At 35.3% G+C, this 25725-nt stretch overlaps 1 long non-coding RNA gene across 1 annotated transcript in view; it reads left to right on the top strand.

Annotated features, from left to right (window-relative positions):
- The window catches only part of LOC136169912 (uncharacterized), a 45765-nt gene that overhangs the window by 4765 nt on the left and 15275 nt on the right, over positions 1-25725 (top strand). The window contains exons 2-3 of the long non-coding RNA XR_010663462.1: positions 4451-4550; positions 12584-12689. This is a non-coding gene — a long non-coding RNA (uncharacterized lncRNA). The remainder of the gene's footprint in view (positions 1-4450; positions 4551-12583; positions 12690-25725) is intronic.

The raw sequence follows: 25725 nt of genomic DNA, 5'->3' as shown, positions 1-25725 counted from the left end.
TAGTCAACTACTGCAAAAAAATAAAATAATAATAAGATCTCACTGGGAAACATTTTTTCAGTCTTAAATAGGTTAGGACTAAATCTGAATACAGGAGTTATTTGATAGTCTAAATGAAGAGTGGAGTTGATTGTTTCAAGGTACTATCTATAATTGAAAATGGAGGCTGATACTAATACTGAAACAATTTTAATAAAAGTTCTTCTACTTGTAAATTCTTTAGTGGGCTATTTTCCCCTTACCATACATTTGTTATCTCTTTGGGATACTGGTCAGACAAGTTCTAAACAGGATACCCACATTTAACCACATATCATTAGATCTTATACACTGTAAGAGATTTGTTGGATACCAAGCCACTTAGCAAGCGTGTGGTCAGCCAAGCTGAACCACTGAAGATGCTGTTGGTAACCGCCGGGCCACTGTGGTCTGGGGACGGTTATTTAGGCTTTGGCTCTCCATTCCTAATCTCTTGGAGAAGTGTTTACCTTCTCTGTTTACACTTCTAGTTCTACACCAAGTTGTGGCTTGCATTTTAGATTTTAGTGTCTTCTGGAAATCGGTTGGTTTATCTTTTTCAAGGTTTGCCTTGAGAGTCTGTGTTTCATTGCCAATTAGATAGGTTTCTTAAACTATAGTCTAAAGGGGAGAAAAAATTTCTAAAAACATTAACCATAATAAATAGGTTTTATAAAAGGTTTAAATTCCACTATAGTTAATCAGTTTGAACAAGACATTTAAGCTCTAAATAGCATTTTAAAGTAAACAGAGCTTCATACAAAGTGACAGTTAGAATTATATTTTCTGCTTCTGAGTGTGAGAAAATTAATGTACCAAATAGTGCCTACTATTTAAAGATGTCTTGCTCCAGACATATTTAACAACTGAGATTCGCAGTGGGTAGACCACTGAAGTGTCTCGTCATTAAATTATGCACTGTACATTAGAAACAGATGTACTCCTGGAAGTCTTGCATGACAACATTGTTTTGCAATTTCCCGATTAAGACATTGCTAAAACTGAAAATGGAACCGAACTAACAGGTCAGCTATCTTACTTTAATCATGGAGGAGAGCGGTTGGCTTTGAGAAGGCCTGGTGCCTTTCCTTGGCAGTTTGATATAAACTCTAAATGCTATTTCTTTACCTTGTCTTCCTCTAAAAGCTAAGGAATTAATGAAATTACTTATTTTAAATGTTGCTTGACCTTAAAGTATTTAGATTTTAATAGGCCAATGTCACAACTACTTAATATATTGCGTCACAAAACAAATCTTACAAATCAAGTGGAAAAAAAAAAACTGGGAAAAATGTTATAGTCATTCTTTCTAATCCATGGAAAAATAGCTATGTATCTCTCTGGAAATAAATTGTATTGAACAATATATAAAAGAAAGTGAAATTTCACTGAAGCATAGTTATGTGGATGGACTTGGACAAAGTCAAAAGATAAGAATGGAGGGTTGTACTTCTCTGGTTGCTCAGTGGTAAAGAATCCACATGCCAATACAGGAAACACAGGTTCAGTGTCTAGTCTGGGAAGATCCCACATGCCAGAGATCAATTAAGTCCATGAGCCACAACCACTGAGCCTGTGCCCTAGAGCCCTGATGCTGCAACTACTGAATCCTGAGTGTCCAGAGCCCATGTTCTGCAACAAGAGGAGCTACCACAATAAGAACCCTGAACACCACAATGAGAGAAAAGCCCGTCCAGCAGCGAAGACCCAGCACAGCCATATATAAATCAATAGTAAGATGTTCCCAAAATTTAAAAAAAAAGAAGGGTTATTATCTGGCACTAAAAGGTAAAACTGAAAATCACTGACTGGTTCTAGTCTAGGAAGTATTTTTGAAAAGAATAGATGTTAACTATAAAAATCTATCAATTTATATTCCAATGTGTGATATATTTTCCATGGAAATTAATTTAGGAAAAAACTTCAAATTCAGGTCATATATGTGGAAATTCTTTCTTTTAAACTTAACCGTCCTCAAAAGTGTTAGTAATTACAACTTATAAAATGAGTCAGAGTTTGCTGGACAAATAAATTGAGATCAGTTTTGGAAATTTTATTTTATGAAATGTTATACAATGGAGGCTTCTGTTTGAAGTGTCGTAAAATTAACAAACCAAATATTTTACAGAACTGGGGGAATAAAGGCTTAAAATTGACTTTATCTGTGGTTGCCATTCTCGAATATGAAACAAGAACAGTAATTTTTCCCTATTTTTTTAAACTGTAGGCCACATATTTTTGACCACCATCTATTTATTCACATATGTATTTCTTCACTAAAAACGTTTTGTTTCAAAAAGTAAATCTACAGTTGTTCTATATCCACAGTTAATTTTCTTGTGTCCAGATACACACATTTTTATTCCAACAAGATAAACATTCTAATGAGATAAACATTTTCACTAAAAGGTTGCGACACTTCAAAGTGGCCACAGATGACTGATTCTTTCTTAGTTACTGCCTCATTGTAAATCTTTGAGCAAGAAAGAATTTCTTCGTACATTTCTCATTCCTTACAAATACAGGTTAGAATAGTGTGACTCTAGGGAAAATAGCCCCAATTCATATTTTTCTAACCTTAATTTTTAAATAATGTCCAATGAAAAAATTACCCATTCAGTTAGTTTTTAGTAAGTTTGTAGTTGTCTCAATTTGTTTGGATGACTGCAATTTCATTAGTTAACGATACTGTTATAGATGTAGTGAGGTTTTACGGGGATGGGAAAAATGCATAATGTTATGAAAGACAGACACATGTTCAAAATGTTGCCATTTGTTTTACATGAATTAGAAAATGATGACACGGCTCTGTTTTGAAATCATCAGTCTTCATGAATTATTTTATAAATAATATAGTTGAAATAAAACCTCAAACTTATTTTTTGACCACATTTCCCCCTGTGATCTTTAAATCCAAGCATATATTTAGGAAAGTTAAATCCTTAAGTTTTAAAGTTATGTATACTTCATGCACCAAAAAGAAATTCGAAGGCTTTTTTTCCCCTCTTTTTTGGCTCCCTAAATGTTTTGAGTAGTTTATGTTTCTTTGTTATAGAGAGGGCTGTAAGTCCTTTTTTTTTTCCTGGTAGAAACTGGGAATTGTGCTTTGCTAAATGTAAACAATATCAAAAACTAAAGTATCTTCTGGATTTGGATTGGATCCCTAAGTCAATGCGATTCAGTAGCTTCTTATATTGGCAAACTATGCTCCCATCTACCAAAGATGAAAAATGGGTCAACAAGTAGCTTAAGGATTTTTGCCAGATATTTACATATGAATCAAAGGTGATGTTTCCTTAAATTGTACTTAATATAGGAAACAGTCTGTTTGATTTCAAACTTAAGTGGTATTTGATGTAGTCATTGCCTGTTCATGATTAAAATCTTACAGAAAGCCCACCAATGATGAGCAATCTAACATCTGCAGTCTCAGTTGTCAACTGTGCCAATTTCATGAAAATCATATTATCATAGTTGGATCCAGGCTAACCACAGAGAGCTCTTTCTCTATCCATAATTACATAATTAGATTATTTTTATCTTAAAGCTTACTTTAAGTAACATTTTCTCTATGGTATATTATTAAAGAATCATGCCTTCTTGAAGTCTCTTTGTAAGCCAAGAAACCCACATGTTACACATTATAGGGGGAAAAAAATAGCTTTCATGAGATTTCTGCCCAGCTTTGAATCAAGGTTCAGGAACTGTATTACAGTCTGCCAGTGACATTTTGGGAATGAAGAGAATACAGTTGCAGAGCAAACTTTACTAAAATAATTGATGAGACAAGATATTGGATGCTAAAAAAATGCTATTACTCTTAGTGCCAAACCTATCTTTCTCAAGAGTTAGACTTGGACATTTGAGATAAGATTTTAAAACTATGTTCTCTATATAGAAACTGCATCTGCTATCGTAGGCTGAGGGGAGGAGGCAGTCTTGATCTGCAATAAGTCTATTTTGTTTTAATGTTTGGTTATTAATATATGCAATATCGTTCATCCTCATTCTCAGTTTTATATAAGCCAAAGAGAGTGTAAATTCATTAATACTACACAAACCAGACATACAGAGTTTGGTAACTGACTGTGAATTCTGGTAAATTGCTTATATTTCTCTAAAAATGTTGGTTTGCAGATCTTATGCTTGATACGCTAGAAATGTGTGACAAAGATATTACTCAAGATAAGGACACAAAGCCTAGGGAAATAGAAATATGTGAGATGATAACCCCACTCAACCAAATAGACAATGTTAGTTAAGTAGTGAATGTTTTTATTTCATTTATTTTATTTTCTATAGATTTATAAATGAAAAAAAGATGAGCTTAAGAAAGAAGGCTGCTCTGAATCAAATATGGAAGACTGTCCATTTCAAGTCTTAGCTGAATCTGAGTCTGAAATTGCTTATCAACTTTTTTTTTTAATTACAGAATGCTGCCTTATGCAGATGTGCAGTGAATCCTTGAACAGGAGAGTTATTTGTCCTCCCAGTCTTCCCTGTATCAAAACCCATTGACAACACAACTAAAAGTAAGTTATTAAACTTGTCCTTAATTCTGCCTATAGTGATACAGCTCTTTGAGATTTCTCACAAAGCTTTTCTCCAGGTTGGGATTCTACTCTGAGGAATTATAAACTGGAGTAAATTTCAGTTTCCTATATCTAAAGTTTAAGCTCACTGTCGCGTCTTTGTTGTATCCTGTGATGCACTGCCATCACTGATACATTGGATATCAACTGATACATTGGACATCTTCCCAACTGTATTATGGTTTCCTTCTACCTTTAGTAAATTTTCTTTCACTGGCTTTGTTATTTTTCCATGATGCTGAAATTTGAGCATGGATATTTGAGTACACTATAAATCATCCAAGGCAAACTGGATTTGGTTATGTCACAACCCACTCCAATGTTTTTGCCTGCAGAATTCTATGGACACAGGAGCCTGCCAGGCTACAGTCCATGGGAACGCAAAGAGTGGGACATGACTGAGCAACTAACACTTTCATTTTTCAACCCAAGAAGGTCTGTGGGTTCATGATGCAAATTCGCCTATCTCCATTCTAACAATATAGACCTATGTATCGATCATTAAAAAATAGTTCTCATCACTGAACTAAAATTATTAAAGACAATATGTATCCATTTTTAGATAGTTTACTACGCATTAGGGGGAAGTGTTGATTTAATGACACTTCTCCTCAGTTGTCTTGTATATTGTTGTTGTTGTCATTTAATCTGTCAGTTGTGTCCAACTCTTAGCGACCCAATGGACGTTAGCCCACCAGGCTCCTCTATACATGAGATTTCCCAGACAAGAATACTGGAGTGGGTTGCCATTTCCTTCTCCATGGAACCTTCCTGACCCAAGGATCAAATCTCCATCGCCTGCATTGGCAGGTGGATTCTTTACCACTGAGCCACGAGGAAGCCCTGTTTTGTATATGATAACTGAAAAGGCAGAAAGACAGGACACTGAAAGATTAACTCCCCAGGTTGGTAGGTGCCCAGTATGCTACTGCTGATCGGTGGAGCTATATCTCCAAAAAGGATGAAGGGATGCAGCCAAAGCAAAAACAACACCCAGTTGTGGATGGGACTGGTGATGAAAGAAAGGTCTGAGGCTGTAAGAGCAATATTGTATAGGAACCTGGAATGTTAGGTCCATGAATCAAGGCAAGTTGGAAGTGGTGAAACAGGAGATGGCAAGAGTGAACATCAATACTTCAGGAATCAGTGAACTAAAATGGACTGGAATGGGTGAATTTAACTCAGGTGACCATTAAATCTACTCCTGTGGGCCAGAATCCCTTAGAAGAGTGATAATCTCTAAGAGCAGAGGCACATGATGTGGTTGTATCAACATTACAGCTTAATGATTGGAAGGACAGCACAGGGATGGGGATCCCAAGTGGAGCCAGGTAATCAGGGTAAAGGAAGCAGAGATAAAAGCTCTGGAAGGCTGAAGTGGAATGAACAGTGAATGTGGGGCAGAATATGAGAGTGGAGGGGGCTGCATAATGAGAAAGTTTTGGAAAATTGCAGAAGGGTCACCTTGAGTCTTTGGTTAAGTACTGATCTACACAAACATTAGGGGAAACTCTGAAATTAGAGAAAGAACCTGGGAAAGGTCAGGAGTGAAAGTTTTTTGAGTTCACATAAGATGGAAGTAATTTCTGTTCTTGAAGTCAAAGTGGAAAGACCTCATGATACATCAGGTCTTAGCAGTGAAAGCAAGTGAAAGTAAGTTAGCCTTAAAAGTCTCTGTGTGTGCCTGCTTCATTGCTTCAGTCGTGTCCAGCTCTTTGCAACCCTATGGACTGTAGCCTACCAGTCCATGGGATTCTGCAGACAAGAATACTGGAGTGGGTTGCCATGCCCTCCTCCAGGGGATGATCTTCCCAACCCAGGGATCAATCTTAGGTCTCCCCCATTGCAAGCAGTTCTTTACTGCCTGAGCTACCAGGGAAGCCACTTTCCTTTTTAACCTTTTTTAACATGTTTAAAAAGTTAAAAAGAAAGTTTTGAAAAATTAATATGACCCACATGTAACCTAACTGTCTGCCTGGTGAAAATACAGTGCTCTTTAAAGGTATATTAAAAAAAAAAAAAGTCCTTTATTGTACAATATGAAATACACAGTGTCCAGCATCTAGTCAAAAATTACTAGGCAATCAAAGGAACAGAAAAATACAGATTTTAATCAGGAGAAATATAATTTGATAGAAATAAATGCAGAAATAGCACATAAAGGAATTAACAAATGAAGAGTTTGGAAAGCTGGGACAACTTCCAGTTTATGGTCTACAGTATAGAAATCTTAGAAATTTCACTTCATTTTCAGAAAAAGATGAACAAAGTAAAAATCAGCAATCATTTTTAGATATATGATATACATCAGAGAATTGAAGGTCACAGGGCAAACTACTGCCCCAACTGGAGACAGATTCATATACTGCAAGTCAAAGTGTTTTCTTCACTAGGAGCAAAAGTCTAAGAGCAGAAGTCTGTTAGAAATACTTAAACAGCAACTGCTGAATTGTTGGAAGTTCTGTTTGGATAAGCTTGAATGTTAAGAGACTCCAGGCAGGCCAGTCATACAAGCTGTCTCATGCTTATGAGAGTTTTACCCCCAATAGTCCCACTAGCTTTTGAGGATGAACATTAGAGAGAGATGTCCTCATGATTCCCACAGTGTGAGAAGAATGCAGCATTCTGAAATATTCCAAAAGCATCCTATTATCCTTAACAAAGAATACCCTCTAAAGTTACTATTTTACCAAAATCTGACTGACTTGTATTTTAATAAAGCCTATCTGACTTAGGAGAAGGGAAATATCAAACTCCAGCCCCATTTTACCTTTGATGTGGGGAAAGGGAAATAACCAACTTCAGAAACACCTCTTCATTTCTGTGTCACCCAAGGTGAGAAAACTAGAAAAATAGCAAATTAAATGCAAAGTAAGAACAAACGAATAATAAAAAATTAGGGTAGAAATCAGTGAAATTTAAAACAGAAATCAATAAAGGTGGCAAAACCAAAAGCTAGCTCTTGGAAAGTATCAATGAAGTTGATGAACCTCTAGTCAAATTAACTAAGAAAAATAGTGACCAGTGGTTGCCAGGGATTAGGGTGCTGGGAGTGAGGGATGAGCAGGTGGCACAAAGGCCTGGGAAGCTATCTGTATGTTACACTGTAATGGTGGAGACCTGACATTATGCACTTGTCAAAACCCATAGAAATATACACACAAAGAATGAAGGCTACTGAATGAAGGCTACTGTAATCTGTACACTTTAGCTAATGATAATGTATATGTATAGGCTTATCAACTGCAAAAAATTTGCCACACTACTCTGAGATACTAAACATGGGGAAAACTGTCTAGTTTAGGGGAAATTAAGTATACATTGGAATTTTTGTACTTTCTGCTCACTTTTTTCTAGAAACTTACTGACTCTATATAGTGTGCTAATTTAAAAGGTAGCTGAGATAAACATTAGAACTTCTCTATAAAGGATATAAAAGAAAACCTGAACATGATGAGATCTTAGACACAATAATCATAATGAAGTTGTAAACAAAATTCAGATAGATTTTCTAAAGATTAAAAGTACAACATATACTTAAAAAAATACACTGAATGTTATTATAAGTATATAAGTCACAGGAAACCTCATTACATTTAAAGGCATGCTAATGAAAAGTATGTTAAAAAGTCATAAAAAAAGATGAAAATAAATTTCACTATTCGAGGGATATTATCAAGTATTATAACACATTAGTAACTGGAGTCCTAGAAGAAGAAAAAATAATGAGGCAGGAAAGAAATGTGATGAAATAGTCATGAAAAGTTTATAAATTTGATGACTGACAGACACATAAATTCAATAATTTAAATAATAACAAAAGCACAATAGTGGTAATGAAACCAACACTAAGGTTTATAATAAAATCACTGAAAACCAGAGACACTAAGAAAATCTTAAAAGAAGGTAGAGAAAAAAGACACATGACAAAGAGAAAAATATACATCAAAATGAAAGCAGACTTCAGAAACTATAAAACCAGAAGACAATGGCATAAGATCTTTAAGATGCTAAATGAAAAATATTTCTTGACCTAGAATTATTGCATGTATCACAATATTCTTCAAACTTACAGGCAAAAATATGTTTCAGACCAAAAAAAAAAAAAATTGTGAGAATTAAGAAGATTCCTACTAAAAGTAATACTTAAGGAAAATATTCAAACAGAAGTTAATTGGTACCAAACGTATATTTGAATCTGCAAAAAGAGTGAGAATGCTGGAAATGGTAAATATTTGAATGTTGTTCAGTTGCTAAGTCATGTCTGACTCTGCAACCCCATGGTCTGCAGCCTGGCAGGCTCCTCTGTCGATGGAGATTCTCCAGGCAAGAATACTGGAGAGGGTTACCATTTCCTTCTCCAAAATATTTAAATAAACATTCAAATATTTAAAGAAGATATATGTTCTCACTTTAGCAGATCATTTCCTTGTCATTATTAACAAATATACTTGACATTTATTATTAAGAAGTAATAATGCATGGTTTCGTTTATAGAATTAGCAGAAATAAAACTTATGACAACAATACAACCAAAGAGGAAAAGTGAATATGGAGTTACACTCTTATAAGATTTTTATACTGTATTTGAAGTGATAATAACATAATCTTAATTTAGACTGTGATAAGTTAAAGATGAATATGGTAAACTCTAAAGCAATTACTAATAAGAAAAAGGAACAATGTGAGCTAACTAAGAGTAAAGATACAATAGAATCATATAATTAATCTCATAACATCATTAATATAAAAATGCAGAAATATTTAATAAGAGAAAGATGAGATGGAACAAATAGAAAATAGCTTTAACTTCAGTCTTATTGATAGCCACACTGAATATATTGTGTCATCCAATACCAAAGTCACATTTAGGTATTAGGGACATATATGTTTAGGCCAAATTGAAATGTGGTATGAGTATAAAACATGCATTGGCTATCAAAAACTTAGTATGAGTTAATCTAATGTAAAATACTCAGTAATATATTTTTATATTGATTGTTTAAATGAGAATATATTTGGATATATTTGAATAAATAAAGCAAAGTATTGAAAGAGTATTTTAACCCTTTTTGGTGTGTCTACTAAATTTTTTAAAAATTACATACATGTGACTAATATTTGTGGCTCACATTTTATTTTCATTGGATAACACTGGCCCAAATACCTCAATTAAAAGTCAATATTGTCAGATTGGATGAAAACCAAAACCTATATATACATGTTGTCTACAGGAAACCCACTTTAAGTATTAAAATATAAATGTTAAAGAATGGAAAAAGTTATAATATGAAAACACCACTTAGATGAAAGCTGGAGTGCTCATATTGTATCAAACCAAGTTGACCTCAGAACAAGGAAAAATGCCAGGACCAAGAGAGACGTTATATATTAATAAAGAGGCCAATTTATCAAGAAGCTATAATAATTCTAAATTCAGTAAGAGAAGTTTGAAATATGTGAATAAAAAATAACAGCAGACTGACATCTTAAGAAATGCTAAATCAAGCTAAAATGATTCATTCAGGCTGAAGAAATGATACCAAATTCAAATTGGATCCTCAGAAAGAAATGGTAAAAATAAGGGTAAATGGAAAACTGTATTTCTCTTTATATACTTTTACGGTAAAAAATGGAGTTCATTGAATTTATAATCTGTTTAGGCTAATTTATATATGTAGTTGTACTGTGTCTACAATTTACATGAAGTGGTGCAATTTTAACTCTATGTTGGTTAGGAAAAAACTAAATATGTGCACTGTAATCCATCAAGTTAAGAAAAAAAGAAAGGGAAAAAACTATAGTTATTAAGATAGTAGGTAAAATAAAATTTTATACGTATTCAAAAATCAGAAACAAATGAGAAAAGGGGGAACAGAGTAACAAAAAAAGGGGAATAAATGAAAAAACTGCATGGCAGATCTAAATTGAATCATATCAATAATTATATTAAACACTAAGAAACTAAACACCCAAATTAAAAACTGTCCAAATGGATAAAAGACCCAACAATAAGTCATATAACAGATACAGTTTAAGTAATAATACATAGAAAAGTGCTGCAATTCTAAGATAAGCACAGCTCTGTTAATAAGAGATTTACTTAGTAAATGGCTAATGAGGAGAAATACATTTAGCACGCCAAGAGTAGGAAAAGAAGACTGTAGTGGCAGTGTTAATAATAGATAAAACTGACCTTAACACAAATTGTATTCCTAAAAATAGAGATTTCACAATGATAACTCATTTCATTAGGAAGACAAAATTATCATAACTATGTGCTTAAGAATAAAGTTTAAAAATATGAAGCAAAAATGAACAGGATTAAAGAAACAGATAATTGGAAAAATAAAGATTTTGATAGAGACTTTCTCCTCTTTAAGAAATTGATAGAGAAACTAGACTTTAAGCAATCAAAATCAATTCACCTTCAAAGAAGATAAAGTATCAAATAATTCAATATATATACATGGAGATATGTATATAAAAGCGAAAATAAAAATTTAATCCTTAAAAAGTTTTGGCTCTCTACATTTTATGCTTCATATCAGAAGATAAAACAATGTCTTTTATATAAAACAATGAGAACTAGGTTTACTTTCTTTTATTCTGATGTCTTTGTAAAAAGTTATTTTCTATTTTGATTAACCTTGAAAACAAACATTCAGCTATCAGGGCAAACAGTGGCAAATATATGACATTTTATTAAGCCCTGTTCTAAACTAAGTCAACACCACCTTTGCTTCACCTTCTTACTTAGAAGTTAACGGCAAAAAGTCAACGGCTAAAACTGACAGTAGTTTTTGAAAATGAAAATTATCAGAAAGCATCTCAAATTCAAAATCTTTCGGGCATGGGAAATATAATTTTGCTTTATGTCTCATAGTCTATGAGAATGTTTGCTTTTTACTGTTAAGTCTAGGATGTATCTAGTGGTTGCAATGCACCATAACCTTTTTATATGAAAAACGTGCTTCTTATACAGTGGTCAGTATGGTATGACATTTGAGTAGGCACAAAGTGAAAAAAAGATTTTTCTGAAAAACATCATCAACCCCTCACAAGACCAAAGATTGACATAGTGGTGGAAGCAACCTGTGTTGTTCATTAGGTCTGACACCAATTTTGTATTAATTTGATTTCTTTTTCTCTTAGCCATGTGAGTGATATGCATGTGCCCCCTCCCTCACCTGATAGCTCAGTTGGCAAAGAATCTGCCTGCAATGCAGGAGACCTGGGTTCAATCCCTGGGTTGGGAAGATAAGATCCCCTGGGGAAGGGAAAGTCTACCCACTCCAGCAGTCCATGGTGGGCCACAGAGAATCGAACAGGGCTGAGCGACTTTCACTTTCTCCCTTACAACAATTTCCCCCTCCTTTTACAACTGGCACTTTTGGTTGGTGATATGTGTAGAGTTTTCCTGTTGCTGGTCCCAAATCTGGCATTATTTCTGACAGTCATTTTCTTTGGATAAAATCCAAATATTTTAGAAGATTGAAGTAAATTAATTGTGTTATCTATTTCAATAAAAGAGCCACCACAGCCAAGCCAACATAAACAGGTTATAACAGTGATGGCCAATTTAAAGGTTCATTAACAAATACCAGTAGTAGCACTATAATTTCCAACCTTTTATCACTCAAATATGAAACTACAGGCATTGAAGACACCAGAGAAGAAACTATGTCACACCACAGACTGTCGATCAGTTTTTTACTTATCATTATAAACTTCCAAAATGTAAGTTAAGTTCTAGCTGTCTTGCTAATTTTCAGATTTAATTGTGCCCCCAAAATGATGACAGTGTTTTAGTTGTTCTTTTTTGTGCTTCCTTTCCCATTTGTCTCCTCTGGCAAACACTTACTTTCTGATCATTTACCCTCCTTAACGAATCTCCTTGTTTAATTGTTTAAAATGATCTATATAGTTTTAAGTGAGTTTGGAGCCTCAATGTTTACTTCACTTGTTCACAGTGTGATGGCAGAAAGATGTAGAGGAAACAAAAATGACAGTGGTACCCTAGAATTGAGGTATAGTTTCTGCTCTCTCTTCTGGGCAGAAAAGAAGTCACAGTCACAGGTAAGTTGAACTCCACCTTACAAAAACACCTGGTTGTAACTTGTGTACAAGAAAAAGCTAAAAGTTAAAGTGACAAATTGGGAAAAGCTATTCACAAAACTCTGTAGATTAATAATATTTATTATTCATCTGCTATAAATTTGTGAATGTTTTGCCTAGTTTTAATAATAACATTAATCATTTCTCTGCAAAAGACTTTTAACATTTCAAGTGGCAATTTTAAAACTCTTAAGAAATGAAAATTGATTAAAATTTATAAAAAATTATAGAGGAAGAAATCTAAACATAAACATAGGAATGACTTTTCACTCTTACCTGTGCCTTCATTTGTAATAATAGTACAAAAAAAAGAGCACACAGTTTTCACTCATCCTCTTAGTAATGAAAATTGAGGAATAGTACTGGGTACTGTTGAGGGTGGAATGAGACAGGAAAAGTAAGTGTGGATGGTGCTCAGGGCCGATGGGACATTTATGTACTCTCTCCTTTGACATTCAGCTGCAGGGAACTAGACATTGTAAAATTCAGTGAGATAGTCACGTTTATTAACTAATTGTTTGAAGTACAAATAAGTATAATATTTTTGATATGTATTTGGTATGTGCTGTGATAATTTTAAAAGTGAATCAACTCTGATATTCTAGTGTGAGGAAACAATCACATGTTTAGACAAAAACTTAACTACTAAGTTGATTCATAACATAATACCATATAGTAATGGAAAGTCAGATATAATCTAGATAGCCAAAAGCATGGCTTAAAAGAACCTGACAATCTTTATGATGATATGTCATGCAAACAGTGAAAGAGAATATCAGGCAATATTTATTAACACGAGAAAACATCTATATTGTGTTGGTTGTTAAAATCAGAGGCAAAATTGTTTATAATATAAGCATGATTTTGTCAAAAGATATGTATAACGTCATTACATACATATTCATGTAATTATATAAAATTATATAAAAATTTAGTTTTATATATTCATATTTAAGGTCAAAAGGAAATGATGGTCTCTCTCACCACTTATATTCGTCCACTCAAACTGTTAAAACACCATAGACTGGGTGGATTAAACAACAGAAATATATTTCTCACAGTTCTGGAGGCTGGAAGTCTGAGCTGAGGGTACTGGAAGGGTAGGTGTCTGGTGAGAAGTCTCTCTGGACTGCAGATGGCTACTTTCTCACTGTGTCTTCACATGGAGGAAAGAGAGAGCTCTTCTTATAAGGACACTAATTCCACCATGAGGGTCTTACCCCATCCCCCATGATCTCATCCTAACCTATTTCCCTGCCTATGTCCATACATTCAGATATCATCACCATGGGATTTAGGACTTTAATGTATAAATTTAGGGGATACACATACAGTGTAACTGAACACTTCACAGATGACTTATAATTTCTTCTTAAACAAAGTAATCATATTCCATAGATTCTAAATAGGTTAATTTTTATATTAAACAGTATTAAAAACAGTTGAAACATTAAAATTCTAAATGGCAGGATGATGAATCTGGTTTCATTGTATGCTTCTGAGCATTTCACAAAGCTTCCCTTGATCACTTCTCTCATATTCAGTAACTTTTTGAGATCAGAATGACAATCATTAGGCATCCTATTTCTTAGTTATGCACATTAGTATTTCAAATAAGAGTCATAATTTAATCAGGGTGCATAGTTGCTACTAGGGCAAAATTGGGAAAGGAATAGTTTTAGATTCCTAATGTTTTACACACTATAGCAGTCCTGCTATGTTTCCAGTAAAATACCTTGGAACATAGTCCATGACAAAAACAGATCAGGCTTTTCCTTCAAACATTAATTACTCAAGTACGAAAGTGCCAGTGAGGAAATAGTGCCAACTACAGGGATCACGTGGGGGCAAGAATGAGCCTGCCAGGAACCCCTTCTTAAAACTTTCCAGCCCAGTTCTATTTTTCCTAATGTATGGCAAACAAAACCATGAAGAAAAAGAATAAGGAAGAAAGAGGAGGAGAGGAAGGAAGCAAAGAAGGAAGAAGATGAGAAAGGAAGACAGGGAAGGGAAGAAGGAAAGACAGCAGGAAGGAGAGAAAAGAGGAAACAAGTGATACGAGGTTTGGCCCGCAATCCAAAAGTTAATCCTGTTAGGGGAAGAACTATATAAGCCAAATTTCACTGGTTGAAATTTTCACTTAATTCGTTACAAAATTGTATGAGAAGATGCTTTGGACTTACTTAGCTTTCTGGTTTGTTTTTGTTGGCTTAATAAACTTACTTTGGAAAGAGAATGTACATTTGGAGCCCTAATATACCTCTACCCTCCCCAGGATACTCTACCCACTCCTGCCTCCAAGGAGGCAGAAGCCTTTGGTGCTGAAGCGCTGGCAGCACACTCGGGGCAGACAGTATCCTTAAAGACCACAGCCTGCTGGAAAGCAGAGTTGCTGCAAAAAGCAAGCTCCTAGTAGCTATCTCAAAACACTTTTCTTCTTTATCTCCCTATTTTGGTCACCCTGGGAAACACTTTAAAAAAAAATCAACTCTATTGAAATGTAATTTACATAAAATAAATATTACTGTTTTAAATGTATAGCTTGGTGAATTTTGACAGATGTAATTATCCAGGTAGCTCCTGGCACAAACAGGATGTTATTTCCTTCACTCCAAAACTTTCCCTTATACCCCTTCCCAGTTATCTTTCCTATCTCCAACACCATTCTGTTACTCTGAAGTAGATTTGTCTCTTAGGAACTTTCATATAAATAGACTGGACTGTTTTGTGCTTAGCGTTTTGTAATTAGAAAGTTTTTGAGATTCATTCATACTGTTGGACATATCACTAGTTTATTCCTCTATATTGTAGTAGATATAGTTTTACCGCTCTTTCCTGTATAGTCGATACATTTTCTATTTTTTGTCTAGTCTTACTGCTCAAGGCCTTTAGTCAAATAAGTGATAAGAACATCCTTGCCTTATCTCCAATTTCAGGGGGAAATCAATTCTTTCAGCACTAAATGCTTGGCACAGGGTTTTTAGACATGCTCTCTATTAGGCTGAGGAACTTACTTTCTATTTTTAGCTAGATAATTTTAACATATTGAGTGTTTAAGTGTTTTAATTTTTTCTTACATCTGTTGAACTGATCATATAATTTTTCTGTTCAAATAATGAATAAGGTGAACAAAATTGATTTTTATGAGCTATTATTCAACCTTGCAATTCTATTAGAAACTCCAGTTGCTCATTTTACATATTCTCAAGCTCAATTTGTTATTATGTTTTAAGGGAGTTTTGATCTATGTTTATAAAGGATATTAGTCTGCAGTTTGATTGCTTATAAATGTCTTTGTCTTGGTTTAACAGAGTAATACTGGCCCTGTAACATCAGTTAGGAAGTGTTTCTTTCACTTCTATTTTCCAAAACATTTTGTTTGGGATTATTGCTCTACTTCCTTAAAGTTGAGCAGAATTCATCAGAGAAATTATGTAGTCTAGAATTTTATTTGTAGGGAACTTTTAAAGTAAAATTCAAATATTCTTAGTAGTTAAAAACTCGGGTTTTACAAAGAATTTGGCATGTCATCTAGTCTGCCAAATGTACTTGCCTAAAGATTTCATAACATCCCTATTATCAGATTAATGTCTGTAGGTTCTGTAGTTATATTCTTTCTGTTTCATTCCTGATAGCTAAAATCTGTGACTTTTCCATTTTCTTCTTGATAAATCTAGCCAGACATTTTTCAGATTCATTTTTTTCCTTCAAATTACCGATTTATGTTTCTGTTAATTTTCTCTATGATCTGAGCCACCAAGGATGCTCTTATCTTTTAAAATGTTCTTTCTTATACTTAATTTGGGTTTACTTTATGCTTCATTTTTTAGCTTCTTAAGGTAGAACCTTAATCTATTATCTTAAGATAATAGATTCTATATGTTCAATATAAGAATATTAAATCTATACATTTTCCCGTAAGAAATATTTTAGCTGCACCACACAATTTTTATTATATTTTCATTTTCTAAAGCTATTTTCCAATTTCCCTTGTGCTTTTCTTTTTCCTTTGACTCATGGGTTATTCTGCAACACTTTGCATCCTGCCAAATGATAGAGTATTCTTCTATATATCCTACTAATGTCCTTTTTCTGGTCCATAATATAAATTAGGTTGTCTCATTTCATTTAGTTGTCATGTCACCATGTCTTCTGACAGTTCCTTAGTCTTATTCAGACATTTGAAAAATGAAAAAAAAAAAAAGAGTACCAAAATTGGGCAGGTCATTTATTTTTGTAGAATATCTCTCAACTTTAATTCTTCTGGCGTTTTCTCACAATTACATTAAAATTAAATATTTTTTTGGTAAAAAACACCACAGAATGGATGTTATGTCCTGCTCAACGCATCATATAAGAAACTCCATGTCTTTGATGTATCTTGTGACGAGTAGCATTCAATGTGATCACTTGGCTAAGGCGGCACCTCCACTGTAAGTGTGCCATTTCATAATGACGCATATTGTGGGAGATGCCTCACACTGTGCAGACAGCTTCTCAATGTGCCTGTGTCACACTGATTTTAATATTTCTCAAAGGTTCTGCCTTGTGATGATTATTACTGAAAATGAATGATTTTCTATTTTCTTTACTCCTTCTATATTCAGTGATGAAAGTTTTACTGTAAGAAAGAGCTGGCCCTTGTGATTCTTCCCCTTTTTTGTTGACATATTCAATTATTTAGATTAGTATGGACTCGTGGATATCTTATCTTCTTCTCGAGGTTATAAATCTAACTATCTTTATTATTTTACAGCTCAAAATTTCCCAGATTTTGCTATGAGAGCTCCTTCGGGTTGGGTTCTGTGTCTTCTTCAAATATCTCCATCATCATTCTGGGAGCACTTTCTTACTTTCTGGCATCAAAATATCCCCGACTCATCTTACATTTTCCTTTCCCGATCCTGATGCCAAATGTTTCTCCAAGGATCTTGACTCCTTTAATTAGGAACAATATTCTCATTGTTACTTCAGTGGTATTGCTTCTAGGCCCTTTTGCTGGAGGAGGTAGGAAATATATATGTATATCAACTCATACACTCATATACATCTATGTTTCTACATTTATCTACTTGTCTGAGTACTAAAAACATACCATATGCTTTTCCCCCTAGTCTAACACTACAGCATTCATTCTAGCCTTCCCTTTTCCCTCATTTGTATCAATAACTATTTTCTGACAGTAGATGCCCAGGCTTTCATTATCCACCATATATTTACTTTTTGCTCAATCCTAGCACACACACAAAGTAATTTCATATCTACAAACTCATAACCTTGTGAAAAGCACATTTACAAACTGGAGTCTAATATTGTTCACACAGTTCTTTTTTGTCTTTAGCCTTACAGATACAGTCAATTTGTGTGTGTGTTTAAGACTTCTTTGGCTGGTTCTTTTCTGCCCCAGTCTAATCAATGTGATTATATTTATCATTTTGTAATAGAGTTAAGTTTGTTACCTTTTGAATTTTATTTTGTATATACCGTATTCTGACAGGTTTTAATCGCTTGAGATTATGGGAAACATTATCACCATTCTAAGAGTCATAGCTCAAAATATACTCAACAAAGTGTCATTTCTTCCTCTTCTGTCATGTTTCATTTCCAGCTGGGCTCTGAGGGTGAACTGTCTCAAAGGTTTCAAAATTATGTTTCCTGCATATTGATATCTTTTGCACAGAAGATCGTGCATACATATTTCTTAAATCCTATTTTTTCTTATTGTATACTAAGGAGAGTCTTTTGCACTTTGCTTTTTATTGCTTGCTAGTTTATTATGTTCAATATCAAAATAGTTAAATATTGGTATAAGAGCTCCAATAACATCCTTTTTCCTGAGTTCCCAGAGAAAACCCTTCTCGTTTCTGAATTTGTTTCAGTTGTCTGATTTACTCCTGATTGTGGCTCATGTTGTCTTGCTTCTTGCCATGCTCAGTACTTTTATGTTGGAGTCATGTCTGCACTGTTGTTTTCCTTGAAAGAGTCTGTCCTTTCATCTGGCAGCAGTTTAAGCTACTAGCAGATCTGCTTGATCTCTTTAAGGCCTCTTGTTAAGATTTGTTATGGTTGGCCTAGAGTAGGCTTCACTCCAGATAGAGTTTAGCTCTAGTACTAATGCATGACCCCGTGGATTATCACCAGGGACCCTCAGTGGCCTGATCAAATGTCTTTCTACTTTCTCTTATCTCTGGGATTGTTCAGCTTACAAGTTATGGACTATCCTTTGTTCAGCCTCACGAACTTGAACTCTATACATAGACTGATTAGTTCTCAGCAAAAATGCAAGAGTACCCCAAGCACGTTTCTGAAGCTTTTTCCCCTTGTACTATTTGTCTGCAACTTTGCTGTGCAATCTCAGCATGCTCCTCCATGGTTTCTGTATCCTCAACTCAGCAAGACCTGGAGGATTTGCTTGGACTCCCTCTTCCGGTGCCCATGATTCAATAACGCAACCAAGCAGAAAATGGGTCCTCATGTGCTAACTTGTTTCCTTTCTCTCAAGGTTCCCTGTTTCTTCTGTCCATTGTACAATGACTGAAAACAATCGATGCCTATATCTTGTTCAGCTAAGTTTTTACCTCACTAAAGCAACTTTGGTTTCTGTTTTTACATCAGGCTTGAAGGCTGAAGTTTGCCCTTTCTGAGTCAGTGATGATCAGATTATAAGCAGCACCCACTAGCCAGCATGCCACCTTTGTGCATCGTGGGATTAGTTGTCCATTCTTTAAGATGCTTAGTCACCATTCACTAATTGTGGCAATAAATAGTATGCCAGTCTCTGAGGACTGTGATATGAACAGTGCTTCTGTGGCCGTGAGATGTATAACCTAAACCTACACAAGTAATGAATTTTGTCTCTGAAAGGATTCTAGAAAGAGAGAAGAATTACTGGTGCCACATCCTGAGAATGTATTATGGAATTCTACTTGCAGAATAAAATGGGCACTGTGATCTTATGTTTTTGTTAGAGGCTATGATGACTTGAAAGAATTCTTAAAACAGATTAGAAACATTTTGACTACTAAAAGAAATAGGTATATAGGTCAAGAAGTATGACAAGCTAATAAATATAAACTTTGAGAGGAACGTTGTGAAAAACCAGTCAAATGGTTGGATGCTGGAAACTAAACTACAGGGTGTGATGCAATGAAGACATTAGGGATTCCCAGGATGTATATAATTATACACACACACAAACAGACACACACACACACACATTATAGGTGTATATATATGTGTGTGTGTGTGTGTGTGTGTGTATGTATACACCTGTATACACACAAAGATTATGTATATTATGTGTGTGCCTACAGAATCACACATAATAGTTAGTCCTTGAGTCATTTTTATTTAGGAGAAATCAGTTTAAGTAAGCAACAGAAAGACTGCCTTAACTGGGAACAAAAGGCAAAAATTAGATCTGAAACTGTGGACAACCTGTCTCTCTTGATGCTCACTTGTTGACAAGTGAACTATGGGATTGAGACCTTTTTTAAAACCACTAGCAGATTAAATAATTCTCTGTCCTTAGCATCTTCTTGATTTACTGCCTAGGCATTTATATTATGGAAGTTCTGTAACTTCATCCACTAGTTTATTGACCATCTAATAGCCATTATGATATATAGTGCCATGACAAATAAGACAAATAAAATGTGGCCTTTGTCTTTGAGCATTTTATAATATTGCAGGAGGGATAGACAAAAGAAAAGTCATTTCAATGGAAGTGATAGCTCTCCAAAATGAACCGCATATGGAAGATGAAATTTTAAGGCTTATTAGTTGTGTAGAAGCATCCTCCCAAATCATTATAATCTACAGACCTCTCTCACTGCATATATGTCTCCATGCGACTACATGTATATATTTATATGCTCATTTAGAGCACAGTGTTTGTGAATCCTTGTAAATAATTAACATAAGGTGTATTAAAGTTTTTGCTTCAAATCATATATTCTCTAGCATCAAAGGTAGATATTTATTGCTCTGACAAATATAATTTCAGTAATTAATGTGTTTCATGTAACACTGTCATATCCATCAAGCTGTATTTGGTGAGAATAATGCAGTTGCAATTGCATGAGAGCTTATATCATCTACTGCTATCTTTTGGGCTTCCCTGGTGGTTCAGAAAGTAAAGAATCTACCTGCAGTGTGGGAGATCCAGATTGGATCTCTGGGTTAGAAAGATCCCAAAGAAAGGAATGGCTACCCACTTGCTAGTAGTAAAGAAACTGCCTGCCAATGCAGATGTTTAAGAGACACGGGTTCGATCCGTGTGTCAGGTAGATCCCCTGAAGAAGGGAATGGCAATCCACTCCAGTATTCTTGCCTAGAGAATCCCATGGACAGAGGAGCCTGGTGGGCTACAGTATGGGGGGTCACAAAGAGTCAGACATGACTGAAGCAGCTTACCAAGCATGCATACTGCTGGTTTTTGCAATGGAACTCAGTGAGCTTGCTACATTTCCAGTGAAATTTAGCAGACAGTTTGCTAAGCTGAATGAGGAGCATTAAGATCCAGTGCATTTGTATGGAAATACAAAAAACCTCGAATAGCCAAAGTAATCTTGAGAAAGAAGAATGGAACTGGAGGAATCAACCTGCCTGACTTCAGACTCTACTACAAAGCCACAGTCATCAAGATAGTATGGTACTGGCACAAAGACAGAAATATAGATCAATGGAACAGAATAGAAAGCCCAGAGATAAATCCACGAACCTATGGACACCTTATCTTTGACAAAGGAGGCAAGGATATACAATGGAAAAAAGACAACCTCTTTAACAAGTGGTGCTGGGAAAACTGGTCAACCACTTGTAAAAGAATGAAACTAGAACACTTTCTAACACCATACACAAAAATAAACTCAAAATGGATTAAAGATCTAAATGTAAGACCAGAAACTATAAAACATCTAGAGGAGAACATAGGCAAAACCCTCTCCGACATAAATCTCAGCAAGATCCTCTATGACCCACCTCCCTGAATATTGGAAATAAAAGCAAAACTAAACAAATGGCACCTAATGAAACTTAAAACCTTCTGCACTACAAAGGAAACTATAAGTAAGGTGAAAAGACAGCCCTCAGATTGGGAGAAAATAATAGCAAATGAAGAAACAGATAAAGGATTAATCTCAAAAATATACAAGCAACTCCTGAAGCTCAATTTCAGAAAAATAAATGACCCAATCAAAAAATGGGCCAAAGATCTAAACAGACATTTTTCCAAAGAAGACATACAGATGGCTAGCAAACACATGAAAAGATGCTCAACATCACTCATTATGAGAGAAATGCAAATCAAAACCACAATGAGGTACCATTACACGCCAGTCAGGATGGCTGCTATCCAAAAGTCTACAAGCAATAAATGCTGGAGAGGGTGTGGAGAAAAGGGAACCCTCTTACACTGTTGGTGGGAATGCAAACTAGTACAGCCACTATGGAAAACAGTGTGGAGATTTCTTAAAAAACTGGAAATAGAACTGCCATATGACCCAGCAATCCCACTTCTGGGCTTACACACTGAAGAAACCAGATCTGAAAGAGACACGTGCACCCCAATGTTCATCGCAGCACTGTTTATAATAGCCAGGACATGGAAGCAACCCAGATGCCCATCAGCAGATGAATGGATAAGGAAGCTGTGGTACATATACAACCATGGAATATTACTCAGCCGTTAAAAAGAATTCATTTGAATCAGTTCTAATGAGATGGATGAAACTGGAGCCCATTATACAGAGTGAAGTAAGCCAGAAAGATAAAGAACATTACAGTATACTAACACATATATACGGAATTTAGAAAGATGGTAATGATGGCCCTGTATGCAAAAAAGAAAAAGAGACACAGAAGTACAAAACAGACTTTTGAACTCTGTGGGAGAAGGTGAGGGTGGGATGTTTCGAAAGAACAGCATGTATATTATCTATGGTGAAATAGATCACCAGCCCAAGTGGGATGCATGAGTCAAGTGCTCGGGCCTGGTGCACTGGGAGGACCCAGAGGAGTCGGGTGGAGAGGGAGGTGGGAGGGGGGATCGGGATGGGGAATACGTGTAACTCTATGGCTGATTCGTGTCAATGTATGACAAAACCCACTGAAATGTTGTGAAGTAATTAGCCTCCAACTAATAAAAAAAATAGATTAAAAAAAAAAGATCCAGTGCAATACCTGATCCTAAGGATTTCCAAATGGATCACACCTATGGTCCCAGTGAGCAGCCAAACTGACTTCCTACTAGAAAAGATGAGACAGTACTTAACACTGAGAAATAGAAAGATAGACCTTGTGGCATATAATCAGTGGGGAAATCTTAGAGCTGTGTTAAAATATAATTTACTAAAAGGATAGTTTGCCCATTGTATTAGCTCTATTGTTGCTGGAACAAATTACTACAATCTTAGTGTCTTAAAACAACCACTGTATTACCTTACAGTTCTAAAGTTCAGACATCTGAAATAGTCTTGTGTGGTTAAAACCAAAGTCTCTACAGGGCTTTCTGAAGACTCTAGGGAAGTGTTTAGTTCCTTGCCTTTTCCAGTTTTCAGAGGCTTCCTCGGCTCAAGGTCTCTTTCTAATTTCAAAGTCAGCAATCTCATCATTCTGACCTTGGCTTTGGTTGTCATATTTTCTTCTCCTCCTGTTCTCTTCCCCTTATGCTTGTTTCACTTATAAGGATCTTTGGAATTACACCAGAGGCCACCTGGATAATCTTCCCATCTCAGTGACATCTGCAAAGTTTCTCCTGCCATGAAGGTATCATAGTCTCAGGGCCAGGACTTAGTCCATATACTTCTTTAGGGGGCCATGATTATGCCTACCACACCCAGACTGTCATTTTTTTAAAAAATTTCACCATGTTATTAATTTTGGTAGGTTATATTAGTTAGCTGATAATATTTAAAAAGTAATTCTGAGTTGCTGACTTAAATTAGGCATAGGAAACAATTTGATATTCAAGGTAAATTTAACTAACTGTAGAAAATCTCTTTGAGATGATACAATACCTTTTCGTGTTGAATCTGTTACTAGAAATGCCTGGAAGCAAGGAGGCCTTGCATATTTAAAATATTTGATTTATATTTCTGTAAAAGAAGATGCCCAGTGTCTGCAAACCAGCTTGCTCTCTCTGTACTCCTGGTGCTTGTCTATCCATTGGTTATTGCTGAGCATGGATACCACAGAGTACTTGGTCAAAACCTCCTTGTTGGTCTATTAGAGGACTTAATTGATTCTGGGTTATACTGGTGGCTGAGCAGAGAATCAAATTTTCTGAGGACACATATTTTGGCTCTGAGAGTAGATTTTGGGGAAAAACAAACAAACAAAAAGCCTAAGCTACATCCTATCTACTAAATACCTCCCAGGCATCAGAAAATGTACTTGTCAGTAGCCATTATACCTAACTGCAAGGGGGAATACTTAAGGCAAATAGTCTAGGGACCTGGTTTTTGTTGCGAAGATTTTTTGCAAAATTCCTATTTACCCTGGACCCTCCCTTACCTCTTACAAGCAGTCCCTCAGAGCTGAGAGGCTGTCTTCTGGGTTTACATCCTCAGAAATTCCTTCAAATAAAACATAATTCTAAAACAAACAAACAAACAAACAAAACAGCCTCTGTGTTTTTCCTTTGCTGAAGCATTCCTGCCAGGGCAGTGTCCTCTTCTGACTTTGAACAGAAACCGAGTCCCTTGAATCACTGCTAACAGGGTGCTTATTTCTCTTCCTCTGCATCCCTCAGCACTGACTTGGAAGTTAGAGAAGAAAATGTGTGTTGTGTGCTGTGCTGAGATCCTCACATCATTGGATGGGATGAGACTTAGTGGTAGTGGGTGTTAGCTATATTGAGCACATGTTCTTGACAACTGACTCATATTTCCTGTTAATTATTATCTTATGGTGTCATCTCATTAAGTAGCAGGATGATGGGATTTTGAATAAAGGAGATAACCATGCTTTAATTTTCGTTTTCTGGGGGGAATCCTAAAATTTGATTATATTATTATAAAATTTTATTATATTAAATAATTTATATGGATACATTTATTTAAATCTTCACAAGTTATTGAAAATCTGCTTACTCCAGGAGTCCCTGTGCTTATTAATATGTGATTAATGTATGATTCAACCATTTAATAAGTACTGCTTATTTATATTTTTATAGGGTCTAGAAGAGGCATCTTGTGAATGAAGAGAATAAAAATACATTTTGAAAATGATAAATACCCTAGATAATTTTTAAATTTTGTCTTCTGCTTCATATCAGCAGAGACAATAAAGTAGTTTGGTAGCAGTGAGTTAAGTGGTTATATATTTACTCCTTGGAAGGAAAGTTATAACCAACCTAGACAGCATATTAAAAAGCAGAGACATTACTTTGTCAACAAAGGTCCGTCTAGTCAAGGCTATGGTTTTTCCAGTAGTCATATATGGATGTGAGAGTTGGACTACAAAGAAAGCTGAGTACAGAAGAATTGATGTTTTTGAACTATGGTGTTGGAGAAGACACTTGAGAGTCCCTTGGACTGCAAGGAGATCCAACCAGTCCATCCTGAAGGAGATCAGTTCTGGGTGTTCATTGCAAGGACTGATGTTGAAGCTGAAACTCCAATACTTTGGCCACCTGATGCGAAGAACTGACTCATTGGAAAAGACCCTGGTCCTGGGAAAGATTGAGGGCAGGAGGAGAAGGGGACGACAGAGGATGAGATGGTTGGTTGGCATCACTGACTCAATGGACATGAGTTTGGGTAATCTCCGGGAGATGGTGATGGACAGGGCGGCCTGGTGTGCTGTGGTTCATGGGGTCACACAGAGTCAGACACAACTGAGACACTGAAATGAAAGATAACTTCATGTAAAAAATTGGAAATTTCTGAAAATTAATTATCTTCTTAACTTTATTGTTGGTTTCAAAGGTAGCTTTAAAGATGTTAAGAATATAATGAAATGTTCAAGTGTCCTGTCTGTATGATGTGCACCCATC

The sequence above is a fragment of the Muntiacus reevesi genome, chromosome 5 (assembly GCF_963930625.1).
Source record: "Muntiacus reevesi chromosome 5, mMunRee1.1, whole genome shotgun sequence".
NCBI lineage: Eukaryota > Metazoa > Chordata > Mammalia > Artiodactyla > Cervidae > Muntiacus > Muntiacus reevesi.
The sequence above is the reverse complement of the archived record's forward strand: the minus strand, read 5'-3'. Positions and strand labels throughout refer to the sequence as shown.